General features: G+C 32.0%; 1 protein-coding gene across 4 annotated transcripts in view; it reads right to left on the bottom strand.

Moving 5' to 3' along the window:
- The window catches only part of LOC129942277 (anosmin-1), a 36,393-nt gene extending 29,097 nt beyond the window's left edge, over positions 1-7,296 (bottom strand). The window contains exons 1-2 of one of the 4 annotated variants that reach the window (XM_056051142.1): positions 6,393-7,291; positions 6,153-6,287 (exon numbers count right to left, since the gene is read on the bottom strand). The gene's annotated coding sequence lies outside the window, so the exon portion shown is untranslated. Of the gene's footprint in view, positions 1-6,152 lie in introns of all 4 variants that reach the window. The other 3 variants (XM_056051143.1, XM_056051144.1, XM_056051141.1) reach the window with 3 other exon arrangements.
- Positions 7,297-17,600: the final 10,304 nt, after the last annotated feature.

Genomic DNA, 17,600 nt, shown 5'->3' with positions numbered 1-17,600 from the left:
AAAATTACTGAATATCGAACACAATATTTTCGAATCGAATGTTGAAAACAACATTTCTTATAAGATAAAATTAGTTTAAAGCCAATATCTACAATTTTTTAATTGATATTTGAGTCGAAAATCAATTTTTACATTTTTTTTAGGTTTTTATTTTTTGTAAAAAAAACAGTCAATTCGATTTTTTTCAAAATTTTTCCTAATATTGAAAACAATATTTCTTATAAGTAAAAATTAGTTTGAAGCTATTATCTCAACATTTTAAAAAGGTTTTTAATTTTTTGTAAGAAAACTGTCAATTCGATTTTTTTCAACATTTTCTAGAATGTTATAAAAAAAACTTATTTGAATTTTTGTTTCAAAATTATATCAGTTTGGTATCATGTCACAATACATAATATTAAAATTAATTTAAGCCTCTAAAATTATTGGTTCGTGAGATATCTTGGGTTAACCAAATTTTTCACTTTTTTAAAAAAAGTTATTATGGTAAAAAAAACCACTCTATTTTTTTAAGTGTCCTTTCTGTTTCTTTCTGCATTATTATCTGTATAACAAAATTTATTAAAAGTCGATGTCTCTTTAAGTTTATGAGATATGGACGACGAACAATTGTATTTCAAACGCACGGACGTATGTTCTCACAGACATCTTTCTAAAAATCTTGTATTTAGATTCTAGGGAAGTTGAAACGTCGAGAAATGTCAATATTTTCAATTCGACAAATCGGACCCATTACAATAACTTCCTTTGAGAAGTTTATAAATAAATAAACAATTTTGCTGGCTGTAATAATGTAATCAGTTATGTTTTAATATAATACTTATCGAATTTTAGTGTTTTTATCTAGTTGCAGTTTTGCTGTTCTTTTCGGAAACACAGTCGAAAGTTCTTGAACGTGTCGTAAAAGTTTTTAAAAGAACATTGTTTTATTCAAAATACATACATAAATACATACATATGAACATAACAGTTGTGTTCAAAAAATAGCAGAGCTGATCACATTTTATTAGATTCTCAACTATTTTAAGAACGGAAATTCTTACAAAAAAAATTAGCATGTTGCTTGCATCTAACGGTCTTTCGTTTTCATATAAGAGACTTTTAGCTTGAAGTTATACTCTACTTTTTCCAGTGAACACACAATATTTCAAACGCTCTGGATATAGACTGTTCATAAAAATAGCAGTGTTTTTGATTTTATAATTAAGAAGGTTAAAAATTTAATTTTTTTTTAATTTTCGGTAAGTTAATATTTTACTATTTAAAATTTTGAGTATTTTTAACATACAAGTATATAAAAAATTAATAAATATTGGCTCAAAAATAAACAATGGGACTTTCAAGAGACTGCACCGAAGCAGTTCGAAGACTTATTCCATTATTCTACCAACATATTCTAGACATCCTAGGCTGCTCAGCAAAAATGATCAATGATCCCTTAAAATGGCAAATTAACCGAAAACATGAAGCCCAAAAAGGATGACTACTGAAAGAAAAAAAAAATAAATTTGGTGGCGCAACAGTCCATTGAGAACTAGGGCCTAGTGACTTACAACTCTCAACCATTTCTGTGTGCGAGTAATGTTGTCAGGAATGGAGGGGACCTACAGTTTATATGCCGAATCCGAACGGCTAATTTGAGAAAGCACTTTTTCATGACAAGAGTTACTCTTGGAGAATTTGTCAATTCCTCGCAAGAGGCAATACCCGTGAAAAGACTTTAGATGGCACAGGCAGGGATCGAACCCAAGACCTCTGGCATGACAGTCCAACGCACAAACCATCATGCCACGGGTACTACGACTACTGAAAGAACTGACAGAAAAATTGTTCAGTTAGCAAAACAGAACCCTTCCATAGGCTTTAGGAAAATAAGAAATGGACTTCAACTGCCTGTTAATGCTGTCACAATACGAAGACGTCTTTTATAAGCGAAGTTACCAGCCCGAAGTCCACGCAAGGTACAATTCTTCACGAAAAGGCATGTGGCAAAGATAATGCAGTTTGTTAAAGCACATATATATTGGGCAAAAGAGAAATGGAGGATTGTTCTATATAGCGGTGAAAGCAAAGTCATCCTTTTTGGGTCCAACAGTCGTCGAGAATATGTGCGAAGGTCCTAAAATGCAGCATGCGATCCAAGGTACACTATTAAAACAGTAAAGCATGGTGGAGGGAAAATTATGATATGGGCTTACTTTTCATATAACGAGGTCGGGCCTAATAATCCCAATGGGGTAATAAGAGATGCAACCGAGTATGGGAAAATTAACGAGGAGGTTATGTTACCCTATGCTGAAGAGGAAATGCCTTTAGTTTGGGTATACCAACAAGACTGTGACCCAAAGCATACGTTTAAAAATGCAAAATCATGATTTGAGCAGAAGAAGTTATCCGTTATGGAGTGGCCCGCTCAATCCCCCGACCTTAACCCCATCGAAAATTTGTGGCGGGATGAAAAAATTGTGGGAAGCAGTGTGTGATTCTTGGAACACCGGAATACCAATCGAAAGGTGCTAGGTTTTAGTGGACTCGATGCCACGTAGATGCGAAGCATCATAAAAAGCAATGGTTATGCAACAAAGTACTAATTGTAAGCTAACATTATTTGTATACTTGCATATAACTTATTACAGTTTTTCTTAATTCTTACGTTATAGATCTAGTACTTTAAAAAACGGTTTTTACTGTGACAAAGCTAACAGTAAAAAATCTATAGTACTTATTTTCTGTTATTATGAATAAAATATTTTAGTTTGTTGTTAGAAGTTTAATTAAATATATCATAACGTTAATGTTGAAGGCCTTTTTGTGTTATTTGGAGGGCACTGCTATTTTTATGAACACAACTGTACATACATTATTTTAACCTTAACTGCAACTACTTTTTCTTGAAAAGAATTTCATCTTGAAGAATTTAAATCACTCCAAAATCACACCACACAACATTTTTTTAAACTTAAATTCACTTTCAACATCGAATAAAAAAAAGTAGAAAAAAGAGGCTGGGATGCGACCCACACTAATAACTTCCCATTCCGTCTGTGGATTTGTCTTGCTTAAAAGTTTGTCTATATGTGCTCGTATCAATTTTTACCAAAATTGCGTACTATTTTTTGTAGATTTTATTTTTTATGAAAAAACGGACTAAAAAATTACTGAATATCGAAAATAATATTTTCTGTTAAGCAAAATAAGTTTGAAGCCAATATTTTTAATTTTTGAAAAGCTATTTAAATCGAAAGTAAATTTTTACCAACTTTTATACATTTGTTTAGGTTTTTATTTTTTGTAAAAAAAACTGTCTATTTGATTTTTCTCTAAATTTGTCCTAATATTGAAAACAATTTTTCTTATAAGTAAAAATTAGTTTGAAGCTATTATCTCAAATTTTTGAGAAGATATTTTAGTCGAAAATCATTTTTTACCAACATTTGTTAAGTTTTTTTCGGTTTTTAATTTTTTGTAAGAAAACTGTCAATTGGATCTTTTTCAAAATTTAACTGAATGTTGACAACAATATTTTTTAAAAGATTAAAGTAAATTAAATTAAATATGTCAAAGTTTTGAAAAGATATTTGAGTCGAAAATCAATTTTTACCAACTTTTATTAATTTTTTTTTAGGTTTTTATTATTTGTAATAAAACTGTCAATTTAATTTTTCTCAAAATTTGTCCTTATATAAAATAAGTTTGAAGCCTAAATTTCAAGTTTTTGAAAAGATATTTGAATCGATATTCAATTTTTACCAACTTTGAGTAATGTTTTTTTTGGAAATCATATTTTAGTCGTAAAATTTTGCAGGTGACAAATTTTTTTTTCAGTTTTTTTTGATTTATAAAAAAACCGTTAAATGGATTTTTTTCAAAAAATATACTTCTTCGATATCACGTTACAATATAATATATACAATTTAATTCAAGTCTCTAGCGTTTTTGGTTCGTAAGATATTAAGGGTTAACCAAAAATTTCACCTTTTTTTCAAACTACTATGGTAAAAAAAACCACCCATGCAATGTTCTTTAGTGCCCTTTCTGCATCTTTCTGCCTTATTATCTGTATAAAAAATGTATTTGAAGACAATTCCTCTACTGTTTCTTGAGCTATGGAGGACGAAAAAAAAGTCGCGAACGTACGGACGTACGAACACGCACGCACAGACATCTTTCTAAAATTCTTTTATTTCGACTCTAGGGACCTTGAAACGTCGAGAAATGTCAACATTTTCAATTTGACAAATCGGACCTATCTATTACAATAAGTTTCTATGGGAAGTTAAAAATTAATTTCAATACAAACAAGATTATAATTCTCCTATTCATTTGAAGTCTTGACATTCTTTTCCAATTTTTAAATCGGCTTAAAGTCTTTACAATCATAAGCAATTGCAACTAGCATGTAACGTTTAAAAAGACTTCAAATAAATCCAAAATTCTTCTGCAAAGCCTCTAATGGAAAGCAAGGTCTTCAAATCATTGCAATATAATTATTTGGAATCCCGGTTTCTTGATGAATTCAATAAATTTTTGAAATCCAAATTTCTAGATGAATTCAATAAATAAATTAATTGAAGTCATAAGAAATTGCTAGAAAATCTTTATTTTTTGTTATTTGAAGTCGATGTGTCCTTAGGTTCTTGAGTTATGGACGACACGGACATACGTTTGCACAGACATCTCTCTGAAAATCTTGTATTTAGATATTTAAAAACGTCGAAAAATGTCAATACTTTTAATTCGACAAATCGGACCGATTATAATAACTTCCTATGCGAAGTTAAAAATATGAAATTTAACTATTCGATTTTGATTAGTCTCCTTCAGAAAGTTTGACTCTTTTAAATAAAAATTAAAAAACTGTAGTATGTGAGTTCCAAAGCTCAAATTCCCAAAACGAAGCATAATTTCAAATTTTTTTTTGTTTGAAATAAAATATAAAGTTGTCTTTCATTTATCTTTTTTAATCGGTAGTTTTTTAGCAAACTAATATCGTCAATCCAGCGACAACCGATCTGAGAACTTTTTAAATGCCGGTTTAATTTAATATTTCACTAACAATAAAAAATTCTACTAAAACAAATAAATTCATATTCTAAAAAATTGGAGGAATATCTAGCACTGTTATCCTGAAGAGAACAATCGCAATCTAAGGTGTCATTTAGTATCCTATTCATATAATTATCTGTAAAGTAGATAGATTTTTATATCAAAGAGATTTTCAACCAAATCAATATTTAAAAATCTTGATATTTTGTTTTTTATAATTAATAAAAAGGTGCTCGTTCCCGCGACAAAAAACCAAAAACACAAATCATTTAACAGTGACAAACATAACAAAGAGTTTCTCTTTATCTGAAAATCCAAATTTCATCATGTTTTTCGAATAACATAGGTACACGCACAGAACCCAAATTTATGTATTTTTTAAAATAAATTCACAATGATACATTGACGTTCCAGTTTACAGTTCAATTTACTTTATATGCACGCCAACATTTTTCATAAAATTCACCCTTTACAATATATTTTTTAAACCTCTTTTTTTTCCTTATAATCCAATTCAAGTCACTGTAAATACATTCGTATAAAAGGCGAACATACATATTGCCACTTAAACAAAACCAAAACAAAACAAAAAATAAAACATACAAAAATACAACAAATGAAATCCAAAAAAAAAAATTAAAAAAAAAGATTCAATATGCTCGAATCTTAATTGCGCTACCAGATAAAATCTAGAAATGAATAAAATAAAAATAATCATTTCGAATCGGAATCACTGTGAAGTGAAGCACAATTTAAACTTAATATATGCATTCAACCCGAAGGAGGCTCAAAAGAGAGAACTCATCAGCCAAAGGAATGCTGAATGGTATTCGCCAGACCTGGCGCCGTCCCCGTATTCGATGCTACTCCCAACTATATAGGTAACTCTTTATAAGTCTCTGGAATTTAGGTCGAAAAATAAGATTTCCTTAAGGGATTCTTCTTCCTTTGATATGCGTCCCATCCCATTGCATCTAAATGCATCGTCTTTCAATTTCATTTCAACCATCATAGCTTAGCTACTCTACGAAGTATAAGCATCACAAGATTACTAGCTAAAGCTATTTAATTTAAAAACTAAGTACAACAAATTACTTGCAACATACCTAAAGGCAAATGAAGATTCCTCGGCGTTCACAAATTGATCTGATAATGGCACACACTCCCGAAATCACATTATATTGGTCTCGGAAAGAACTTCGTGATTCAAATGCTTAAAATTTCACCACAAAAAAATAAAACTATAAAAATAAAATAAAATAATAAATACAAAATCGAAAAACGAAAAACACTCAGATCAACGACAACGAAATGCAAATCAACCAAAATTTATTCAATTCACGCACTCGAAAAGCGTTCCCCGCGAATATTGGCAAACTAACTTTCCGGAGTAACAAATCAATTTGAATGCAATTTAGGTTTCGTGAGAATAGCAAGAGTCAAGAGTTTAGGTTTTGGTTTTAGGTTTACGCTAACGTTTGAACGTTTGCCCGTTTACCGTGTCGCTTGTCGGTTCGGTTGTCGTAGAAGCGCAGTATTTTGCCGAGCCAGCCGTATTCGACGATTTGTTGCACTCGACTGAGTGATTCAGAAATTCAGATTGCCCATGCCATATATTGACACACTATTTAGTATCGGTGGTATGTCACACAGAGAAGTGGCAGTGGCAGTGGCAGCAGTAGAAGGAGCAGTAGCAGCGGGAGCGCAGCACTACGCTGCTGTCAGAACCAGCAGTAGCAGATAATAGACCGGATAGGATTCGTATGCTCTTATGTTCTGTAACCAATGATGATGATGATGATGTTGTTGGTGGACCAGGCCGACATGCACGGTAACCATAACCATAAGACTTCTTGTTTGGTATTAACTTTTTAACCAAAGGCAAAAGCCAGTAGTCCAACCGAACCGATGCGTTGTCGAAGAGGAAGTCAAAGTCGAAATCGAAGTTGAAGTTGAAGCCGAAGTCGATGCGATGCGATGAACCAACAACCACCAACCAACCGACCAGCTACTAATTCAGCACTGCAAAAGCAAATCAGCTTTAGCTCTCAGTCTGAGTCTCAGAGTCTCAGTCAGTCTCAGTTTCAGTCCTTGTACCGTAATCTTCAGGGAAGAACTAAACTAAAGTTGCGTAAAGAGAAATGCCCCTTGCGGGCAAACGACATACTGAAAACTGAATTAACAGCAGGAGCCGGCCAATGGGCTGGCCGGCCGGCAGCGACGTCGGCGGCGGCGGCGCGGAGCGGTCGCGGTCAGGTTCCTCCACTTCTGTGTTGTTCTGTGCTATGGCTGGTAGCTGGTAGCTAGTGGCTCACTCTCTGTTGTGTTGAGTCATTTATGCTAGATGGTGTTTTTTTTTTATTTTATTCTTATTTTTCTTTCCTTATTTCTGTTTAACCTTTATAGGGTAAGCAAGAAAGCAAGCGACACAAAAATGTTGTGTTGCAAGAAAAATAAAAGCTAATAAAAATAAAAATGAATTAGTTGAAATTCTACATACTGAAGAGTTTGATTTGAGAATACAAAAGACAGGCTTCTGATAGAATTAACTTTATATAATAGATTTCAATTCAAAATCATTATTAAACTAGGTATATAGTATAGGGTGTGTTATGACATGCTCATTGAGTGACAGCAAAATAGCTAAATGAAGGGCTCGAAACTTATGTTCTTCCTTTTACCTGGGGAGTCATTTCGTAATTTCCGAAACGATAATCGTCAAAAAGTTTATCATTAACGATACCGTCAATAATTTGCTTCACGTAACTTTATCACTATCGTCTCGTTCAATCGTTTTCAGTATAAGTTCGTTGAGTTTATTCCAAATACTCTTATACTATGACTGAAATGTCAAAATGAACTCAACGAAAGATAATACTTGTTCAATAACTTGAAAATGTTATTAAACTTGGTTTTTCTCTATGGAAAATTTTGAAAATTTGCAAAAAATGTATTGTTAATAAACATGCCAACTATTTTGTGATGTTTATTGTTATTGTCACTTTTTGTGTTTTCATTTGTTGCCGCCGAAGATAAAACTATAATTATCAAAATGTTTGTTCAATGTCTGATATTTTTGTAAATCAGCTGCAGTAATAAACCCAATTTTGGCCAAGGGAAGGAAGTGGGGACTTCTTTTTATCCACAGGGAACATAACTTGGCTTCAAAAATAATTTTTGTTTCTAAAATGCTTTGGATTAGTGCTTTGTGCAAGAGCGATACTAAAATTGTTGCCTGTCGAATATATCTATGGTCCTCCGCCCTAAAGTTTCAATAGCTACAGCAAATTTTAATATTGAAGGTACAGATATACATTATGTTTGTAGAACGACAACCGTCTGCCAAATTTATTGTTTATAATATCATTATAATGTGCTCTTTTGCAATTCAAAAACTACAATTTTTTTATTTATTTAACAACAATTAAGAGAGATTACTAATGTTTTGTATTTATATACAAAAATGCTAACATATGGGTTAGAACAGATAGAAGGTCCCATTCATCTCTTAATTTCCTCCGTAACCGATTTGATTGTATTTTTTTGAGTTTTTATTTTCATTTTTTAAAAAAAGTAAACTACACCGAAAAATGTTTACTTCAATGTGCTTAGTTACGAGTACCAATGGAAATTAATAGCAGACGATACCTACTTAGCTATCGTGGAAACGCTATCGTTTTGACGATATCACTTTGACAATTATCGTCTTACGTGAAGTGAGACTATCGTCGAAACGCTATCCTCTAACGTTTATCGTTTTACGGAATGACCCCGGATGATGGATTTAGTCATTATTACTTTAAATTCTTTATTTCTTCATTAAAATTTAAATGTATTTGTATTCTTAAGAATAAGGATATGGCAACTCTGCTGTCTGTCTGATTTGACATTTCAAAATGTTAAAACATACAAAGTAAAATAAATAATTAATTTATAATTAACAGAATTTAATAAGTTGTTGAAAAAAAATTAAATAAAACATTATAAATTTTTTACAATTTGAAACGTTGAGAGGCATCAATTTTAGTACAATTTAAAACATACAAAATTTTTAAATAACAGTTACTGGGGAAATACATTAAGCTAAGAAACTTAAAACATGTTAACAATAATTATATAGGGTAAATCATCCAACCACTCCATTTAATATTTCGTGGAGTTTGTTTGCAGCTTTCATCAAAATGTATTCGACGGATTTATTTATTCAATCTACGATACTTAATCCACAGATTTGCTTAAAGAGTAAATAAAATTTCATTGTTATTATTAAATATTAATAAATATACTAATTTAAATAAATAGGAACAATTAAGAGAAGTTATTAAAAAAATATTGTTAATAATGAAATTTTAAATTGATTTCTTGTAAAATATTTATCTAGTTCATTATAGTACCTATTAAAAAATGTACAACAGTAGGAAATAGGTTCACGCTGGCCATAATCGGGATTTGATGGTATTGCACCAAAAATCATAAAATATTGGGCTTTATCTTTGACAACCCCTCTCGAAATTATCTTTAACCGCTCTCTCCATGAAGGTTTCTTCTTAAAATGCGTTCGTATTAACAACGTCACCTCGAACCCGATTGTTGTAACTTCCGGTGTTCCCTAAGGGAGTCTTTTAGGACCCTACTCTTTCTCTTATTTATAAAGGGTGATTTTTTTGAGGTTAGGATTTTCATGCATTAGTATTTGACAGATCACGCGTTATTTCAGACATGGTGTCAAAGAGAAAGATGCTCAGTATGCTTTGACATTTCATCATGAATAGACTTACTATCGAGCAACGCTTGCAAATCATTGAATTTTATTACCAAAATCAGTGTTCGGTTCGAAATGTGTTTCGCGCCTTACGTCCGATTTATGGTCTACATAATCGACCAAGTGAGCAAACAATTAATGCGATTGTGACCAAGTTTCGCACTCAGTTTACTTTATTGGACATTAAACCAACCACACGAATGCGTACAGTGCGTACAGAAGAGAATATTGCGTCTGTTTCTGAGAGTGTTGCTGAAGACCGTGAAATGTCGATTCGTCGCCGTTCGCAATTGGGTTTGTGTTATTCGACCACATGGAAGATTTTACGCAAAGATCTTGGTGTAAAACCGTATAAAATACAGCTCGTGCAAGAACTGAAGCCGAACGATCTGCCACAACGTCGAATTTTCAGTGAATGGGCCCTAGAAAAGTTGGCAGAAAATCCGCTTTTTTATCGACAAATGTTGTTCAGCGATGAGGCTCATTTCTGGTTGAATGGCTACGTAAATAAGCAAAATTGCCGCATTTGGAGTGAAGAGCAACCAGAAGCCGTTCAAGAACTGCCCATGCATCTCGAAAAATGCACTGTTTGGTGTGGTTTGTACGCTGGTGGAATCATTGGACCGTATTTTTTCAAAGATGCTGTTGGACGCAAAGTTACGGTGAATGGCGATCGCTATCGTTCAATGCTAACAAACTTTTTGTTGCCAAAAATGGAAGAACTGAACTTGGTTGACATGTGATTTCAACAAGATGGCGCTACATGCCACACAGCTCGCGATTCTATGGCCATTTTGAGGGAAAACTTCGGAGAACAGTTCATCATAAGGAATGGGCCGGTAAGTTGGCCACCAAGATCATGCGATTTGACGCCTTAAGACTGTTTTTTGTGGGGCTACGTCAAGTCTAAAGTCTACACAAATAAGCCAGCAACTATTCCAGCTTTGCAAGACAACATTTCCGAAGAAATTCGGAACAATAAGCTTATTGTTTCATTGAAAGAAATAAACTCGACTCTGCAACATGGTCTTGTTGGTGGAAGATCTACCGCCACTAATCTCGCGATTTTTAGTAATTATGTATTCAGTGTTCTTGATTTCAATGTTCAATGTGATGTCATATACACTGATTTCTAAAAAGCGTTTGACAGGGTCGATCACTCAATATTAATTGGTAAACTTCATAAATTAGGCTTTCGCTCTAACTTTTTAAATTGGTTCGATTCATATCTTTCTGGTAGAGTTCAATACGTTCGTATTAACAACGTCTCCTCGAAACCGATTGCTGTAACTTCCGGTGTTCCCCAAGGGAGTCATTTATGACCCCTTCTTTTTCTCTTATTAATAAATGATATTCCAAATGTTTTGAGTAATATTCTTTGTTTAATGTAATTTAGTTGCTTGGTGTACCAGTAACGATCTACATTTGAACGTTTCTAAATGTCATAGTATGATGTTTTACCGTGGTATGTCTCCAAATTTGTTTTCCTTCGAAATAAATGGATTTGATCTGTCCAAGGTGTCAGAAAAAAAAAGATTTGGGTGTGATCTTTGATTTAAAACTCACGTTTTGCTACCATATCGACTACATCATTTCTAAGGCCAGTTAAATGTTCGGTTTTATTTCAAGGAATGCTAAAAACTTCTCAGTTTACTTTAACATCTCTATATTTTTGTTATGTACGATCAATATTAGAATACTGCTCTCCTATATGGAATGCTTTGTATGCTGTTCATGCTAATAGAATTGAAAGAATACAGATACGCTTCACTAGAACAGCAATCCGGATTTTACGATTGACTGTCGACATGCCATTCAATCCTTGAAAACACGCCGTAAATATTTTGTTGTCTTGTTTTTAAGCGATTTAATTAATTATAAAATCAATTACCCTGATTTACTTACGTTAGTGGGTTTTCACGTTCCAAATCGTTCCTTACGAAATAATCGTTTATTTTGTGTTCCTTTTAATAGGGTTAACTATGGAACTAATGAACTCTTAACTCGCTGTTCAAGACCAGCTAGCTCTTTATGAAATGTCATTGATTTTAATTTATATATGAGTAAAAATTCTTTTAAAAAAAGGTTGTTACTAAGTCTCAATGTCGGTGGTTAGTATTTATATACTTATTTTGTTATTTGTTTACCTATATTGTTAAATATTTTTAAGTAGTCTTTAAGAGCTGTGTCTCTGCTTAATGAATACATAATAAATAAATTTGTAGAATGAGGATATTCAAATATGAAATTTTTCGTTCTTAAAGATCGACTAGGTGCATACATATAAGCCAAAGAAAGCAAAAACCCGCAATCAATGTCATTTGAAAGAATTTTACGAATAAACATAACACTAAACATTCTACGCCTTGATTCAAGAGTTTGTATCCCTAACAAAAGGTTTAAATATAATCAAGATTTGAGTAAGCATTTAAACTAACATTTTTTTAAAAAAATCTCAAAAAAATCGTTTGGATATTTTCACTTCTTGTTATCAACTTTTTAGTATCAGGATTCCAAATGGCAGAACATACTCCATTAATGGTCTTACAAGTGAACGAAAAATTGCTTTCAGTATGGGTCCTTAAAATCAGAAGAATTCCCTTCAAGGAAACCAAACATACAGTTAGGCCTTTTTCACACGAGACGGTTTCGTCCGTACGGTTAAAATCCGTACGGCTTTTATCCGTGAGCCATTAATAGTAAACTAATAAAATTAACTAAAGATTTCACACTGGACGAAGATGGGTTTTTTTCGTACGGACGATTTAAAACAGCCGTCTCAACGACTAAAATATACGGTGACCGGGCAGTTGTCGTGTTATCAGTGGCGTATGTGACTTCGCGAACGAATTCACAAAAGACGTCTGCCGTCCGTTTTTGTGGTCACTTGAACTAAAGCATTTTAATATTTAAATATCTAAAATATAACCAAACGTAGACGATTCACGGGCAAAATACTTTATGTGTAAAAACAAAGTCCGTACGGGAAAAAATCGTACGGATTTTAACCGTACCGTACGGACGAAACCGTATCGTGTGAAAGAGGTCTTAGCTTTTGAAATAATAAAGGAGGCATGTGAAATAAAGTTAAGTTTCTCATCAAATACTACGCCTAGGTCTTTGATCTCGTGAACTTTTAATAGTTTGATTTCTTTGAGGAAATAATCAAAAATTATGGGTTTTTTTAAGTGACTGTAAGTTAACAGAGAACACTTTGACAGATTAAGGTCAAGATCATTTTGTTCACACCAATTTTCAAACTTTAAAATTTCTTGTAATATTAGAAATTTCGCAATGAAGTAATGTACATCTTCTTCTTCCATTCTGTTACATAAAGTGCAGATATGGAAGATGGTAACACGATGAGCGAAAAAGTTAAGTTTCAAGAGTTCAACTCGAGCTCTAAAGATAAAGCTTATAGCTTCGATCGACAATTCATTGTTAAAAAAGTTTGTTTCTGATGGATTCTGGTGATTTATAAAGGATGATTTTTTAGCTATTATCTTTTTGGCAACACTGGTCTTAAAAGCTGTTGCACGTTTCGTGTTTTGTTTCACCGTCAAACATCTATAGTTTCGTTCATAATTCAATCATGAATCGTCTTACAAACGAACAACGCTTGCAAATTATTGAATTTTATTATCAAAAGGCTTGCTCTGTTAAGAAAGTTCATCGCGTACTTTTTCCATTTCATGGTCAGTTTAATAAATCGATACACTGAAGCGGCTATTCGTTGTTAAACATTAAATAACCAACACGCTTACGTAGAGTGCGAACTGAAGAAAATATCGCAGCTGTATCATCAATTATCGATTCGTCGCCGTTGACAGCAATTGGACCTCTGTTACTCAACGACGCGGACGTGGACAATTTTGCTGAAGGATTTAGGTGTGATGCCTGTCAAAATACAACTGGTGCAAGAATTGAAGCCGAAGGACCTACTTCAACGTAAAATTTTTGGTGAATGGGCTCTTGAAAATTTGTAGCTCCACCTACTTACCGAAATCGTGTTCAGCGACGAAGCTCATTTTTGGCTCAATGGGTAAGTAAATAAGCCGAATAGTCCATTTTGGAGTGAATATCAGCGAGAAGCTTTGCAAGAGCTACCAATGCAACTATAAAAAGTCGCAGTTTGGTGCGGTTTATGGGCTGGTGGCATCATCGGACCGAACTTCTTTAAAGATGATGAGAATCGTAACAGTTACGAATGGTAAACGCTACCGTGAGATGATATCCAACTTTTGTTGCACAAAATGTAAGAGCTTGCCTGCATGACATGTGGTTTCAACAATACGTTGCCACATACAACCCAGCACTCGCAACAATGGACTTATTGAGAGGCGAGTTCGGTAAACATTTTATTTCACGTTGGGGACCGCTCAATTGGCCGCCTAGATCATGCGATTTAACGCCTTCAGACTATTTTTGTGTGGCTTACGAGTATGTCTATACACACAAGCCCGCTTCAATTGACGTATAAGGAGACAACATTAAAGCATTTATTCCTCAGATACCGGCCGAAAATTTGGAAAGAGTATGCTAAAATTGGACTAAGCGGATCGACTATTTGAGGCTCAGTCAAGGTCAACATTTGCATGAAACAATTTTCAAACATTAAACTATATAGACCGTACTATCGGTTCAAATAAAGATTTAATTCAATTTTCTGAATTGTATCTGTTTTTTCAAGTTTCTTGTATCTTTTAAAAATCAGACAATTAACAATTCTTTTTTTTTATTTTTCAAAATTAAATTGTTAACTTATTCTTAATATTGTAATCGTGATTTATTTTAATGGTATATTAAAGTAAATGAAGCATTTTTATAAAGATTTTTGTTAAGTGAAATTAAACTGCTAGAGCAGAGGCATTTGTCCTAATTTCTATTGCGCTATAAGAGCCAGTCCTAAAATTAGAATTGTGATCGAAGTGCCCATACAATACACAAAAAAAAGATTTTTAAGAAATTACTGCAATTTCGACTTTATTTTAAGTTCAATTTATTTAAAACCATGACAAATTGTCATCATCGTCAAACAAATAAATTTGCATGATCTGTTATATTAAAGAAATAATTTCCAGGCTAAAAATGTTGATTTTCCCAATACGGTGTTCACGTAGAAACGGAACCAAATGTTTAGTCATATTACACGTCAAAACATTCATTTGTGTCCTTTTGTTGCGTATTTTTTAGAATATCTTAAAGTATTAAAAAATACAGTTCCATTAAATTGCACGAGCTGTTTGAAACTTCAAACTGTTGCAAAATGCTTTAAAAAAAAAAACATTTTGTAACGAAAACAAGAATTCTAAGGAGTGGTAAATTATTGATAAACTACAGGCTAAAAACCAAAGAATTTGTGCTCAAAACACCTTGTTGATATATAGTTAGGATAAGTAAGAAAAACGAAAATCTTGATTGGTGCCAAAAACGATAAATTTCTGCACCACCAAAAACTTTACCCATGTACAGTTCCATATTCAAAATATGGAACTAGGACTATGTGACTTCTGGCTTTATGCTGAACTTTAAAAGAAATCTTTAACAATTCTTGTTCTTCACATAAGAGGTAAGAAGTAAGAGTTATGAGTCATGTGAAACAGCGATTAAATGTTTTAAAATTTGGCAGAAACTTTACTTAAACTTCTTATAGAAAAGGTAACTAATCAAAATAGGAATATATTATTAAGATATCACAAAAAAAAAATCCTGTAAAATTTCCTTTACGCGTTTTATTTGCACAACAAAGTCAAAATTGTAGTATATTATTTTATAATAATGAATATACTTCAGTTTATTTATTAATTCTAGATAAGTTTTATAAAAAACAACTTTTTCAATATCAACCATACGCAAAATCAGTACAATCCTTAACGTAAGAGGTGAACTTCTCAGTTTAAACTTTATTCCTCACCTTTCAGACCTTATTCGATGGTGAAATATATACAATCGAAGAGAACTTGAAGAAGTGCTCCATTTTTTGGGAGTCCAATTCTGAAAGAATTTCGCAAGACTTACTTTGGAGTTGATGTACTCAGTTTAGAGGAAACAACAAAACCAATGAACGAAGACCGAGGGTAGGAACTAGGAAGTCTTATCAAAATATAATTTCAGTGCTTTACAATACAGAACATTTATAATCAACAAACATTTTTGATTTATACAAAAATATATGCAAAATTGTTAAATTTCATTTTTGAAAACGTTAGATTAGATTTGTCTTCAGTATTATTATTATGAAAATTAAAATTTAAATTTCAATTTGATAGACGGCCCCTGGCAAGCCATTTAAAAAACAAAGAAAATTGTGAACAGTGTTAAAGTTTTGAAGTCAATAAAACTAAACAAACTAACTAAACAACTTTAGTTTATTACACTCACAAACAACTGACACTGTATTATTTGAATATGTATGTATATAAATATTTCATTTTAACGATCGAAAATTAAATTAAACGTTTACATTTATTTTTGTTTGATTTATAATTTCTTTTATTCGAGTTTATTGTTTTCTTTATTTTTTTTAAAGAATTCCAAACATTGCTTCTTTGTTAAAGAATATAAAGTCCAATAATGGTAACCCAAGTCCTTTTTAATTAAAAGCTAATTTATATTAATTAATTATTATATAATATTTCAAAATTTTAATTAATCAATAGTTAAGGGTTTAACAATTTACTAGTTAGCAATTTTCAATTTAGAGTAAAAAAATTTAAACTTTGCTTTTCGTTTTGCTTAATAGCAAATTGCTACTTGGGCTTTCTTTAAAATCTGAGCCAAACATGTCTAAAAAGTTATACTCGTAGTTTCTGAAAATAAACAAAGCAACGAACGGACCTATCAATTGGTATTCCGAACTTTAAACTGGACTTTTTATGCCATATGGATTAAGTAAAATGCTAAAAGTTAAAATATCGATTCCGTAATTTTTACTTTAGCAATTTGTTAAAAGGTAGGGTGATGTTAAAATCGTTTAAAGTTATCTGCCTTTATAGCCTAAGTTTAACTGCATTTCTCCAAACTGATATGAGTTTTAAGAATTGTGAATTACTTACACATAAATAAAGCTTTTCATTTAAGTTCAACTTTGCCGAAAATTCTTTAAACCTTAGGTAATCTAGTTTTCCTGACCTAAACAAAAGGTTATTCCCAACCAAAAAACAAAATCAAATGACTTGATCATACGTTTAAATTCCAGCTTTCAAAGTATGTTCACTAATTTAGCACATTTTTTTCTATTAAGACTCGCCTTTTCCCTACTAAATAGTTTCGCATCTTTTATTTCTTTGTTCGTAGCGCATAAATCTTGCAAATCATTTGGTACAATTTTATATTGCTACTATTTCGCTATATTTATATTTTTGTTATTATTTAAATTATTCATTTAAACATTATTAAGTCATTATCGCCTTTAAATTATATTCCAAATTCCGTTTAAAAATTAAATAACAACAAAAAAAGCAAAAAAAAGTTCCACATACGTCGTGTAGAACCTTATATTGATTAAATGCTTATATTTATGGCTACAAAAGCGTCCCCCTTCGCATTAACAATAATAATGATTTTTATAGTGAAATAATTTATTAAATGCTCTGAATTCAACTCCAAAACCACAGATGTTAGATATAAGGTGATTTTTTTTAAATATTTCCATATTTTTATTCAATCGATTATAATCGTCTGTATATGTAAATCCAATAAAAAACGAACCATCAATAGAATCACTGATTCTTAATTTCCGCCCCAAGTGAATCATATTAATTTTATGTTTCCGTTTAATTGAATTTACATT

The sequence above is a fragment of the Eupeodes corollae genome, chromosome 1, assembly GCF_945859685.1.
Source record: "Eupeodes corollae chromosome 1, idEupCoro1.1, whole genome shotgun sequence".
Classification (NCBI taxonomy): domain Eukaryota; kingdom Metazoa; phylum Arthropoda; class Insecta; order Diptera; family Syrphidae; genus Eupeodes; species Eupeodes corollae.
Note: the sequence above shows the minus strand (reverse complement) of the source record. Positions and strands in the feature narration are given on the sequence as shown.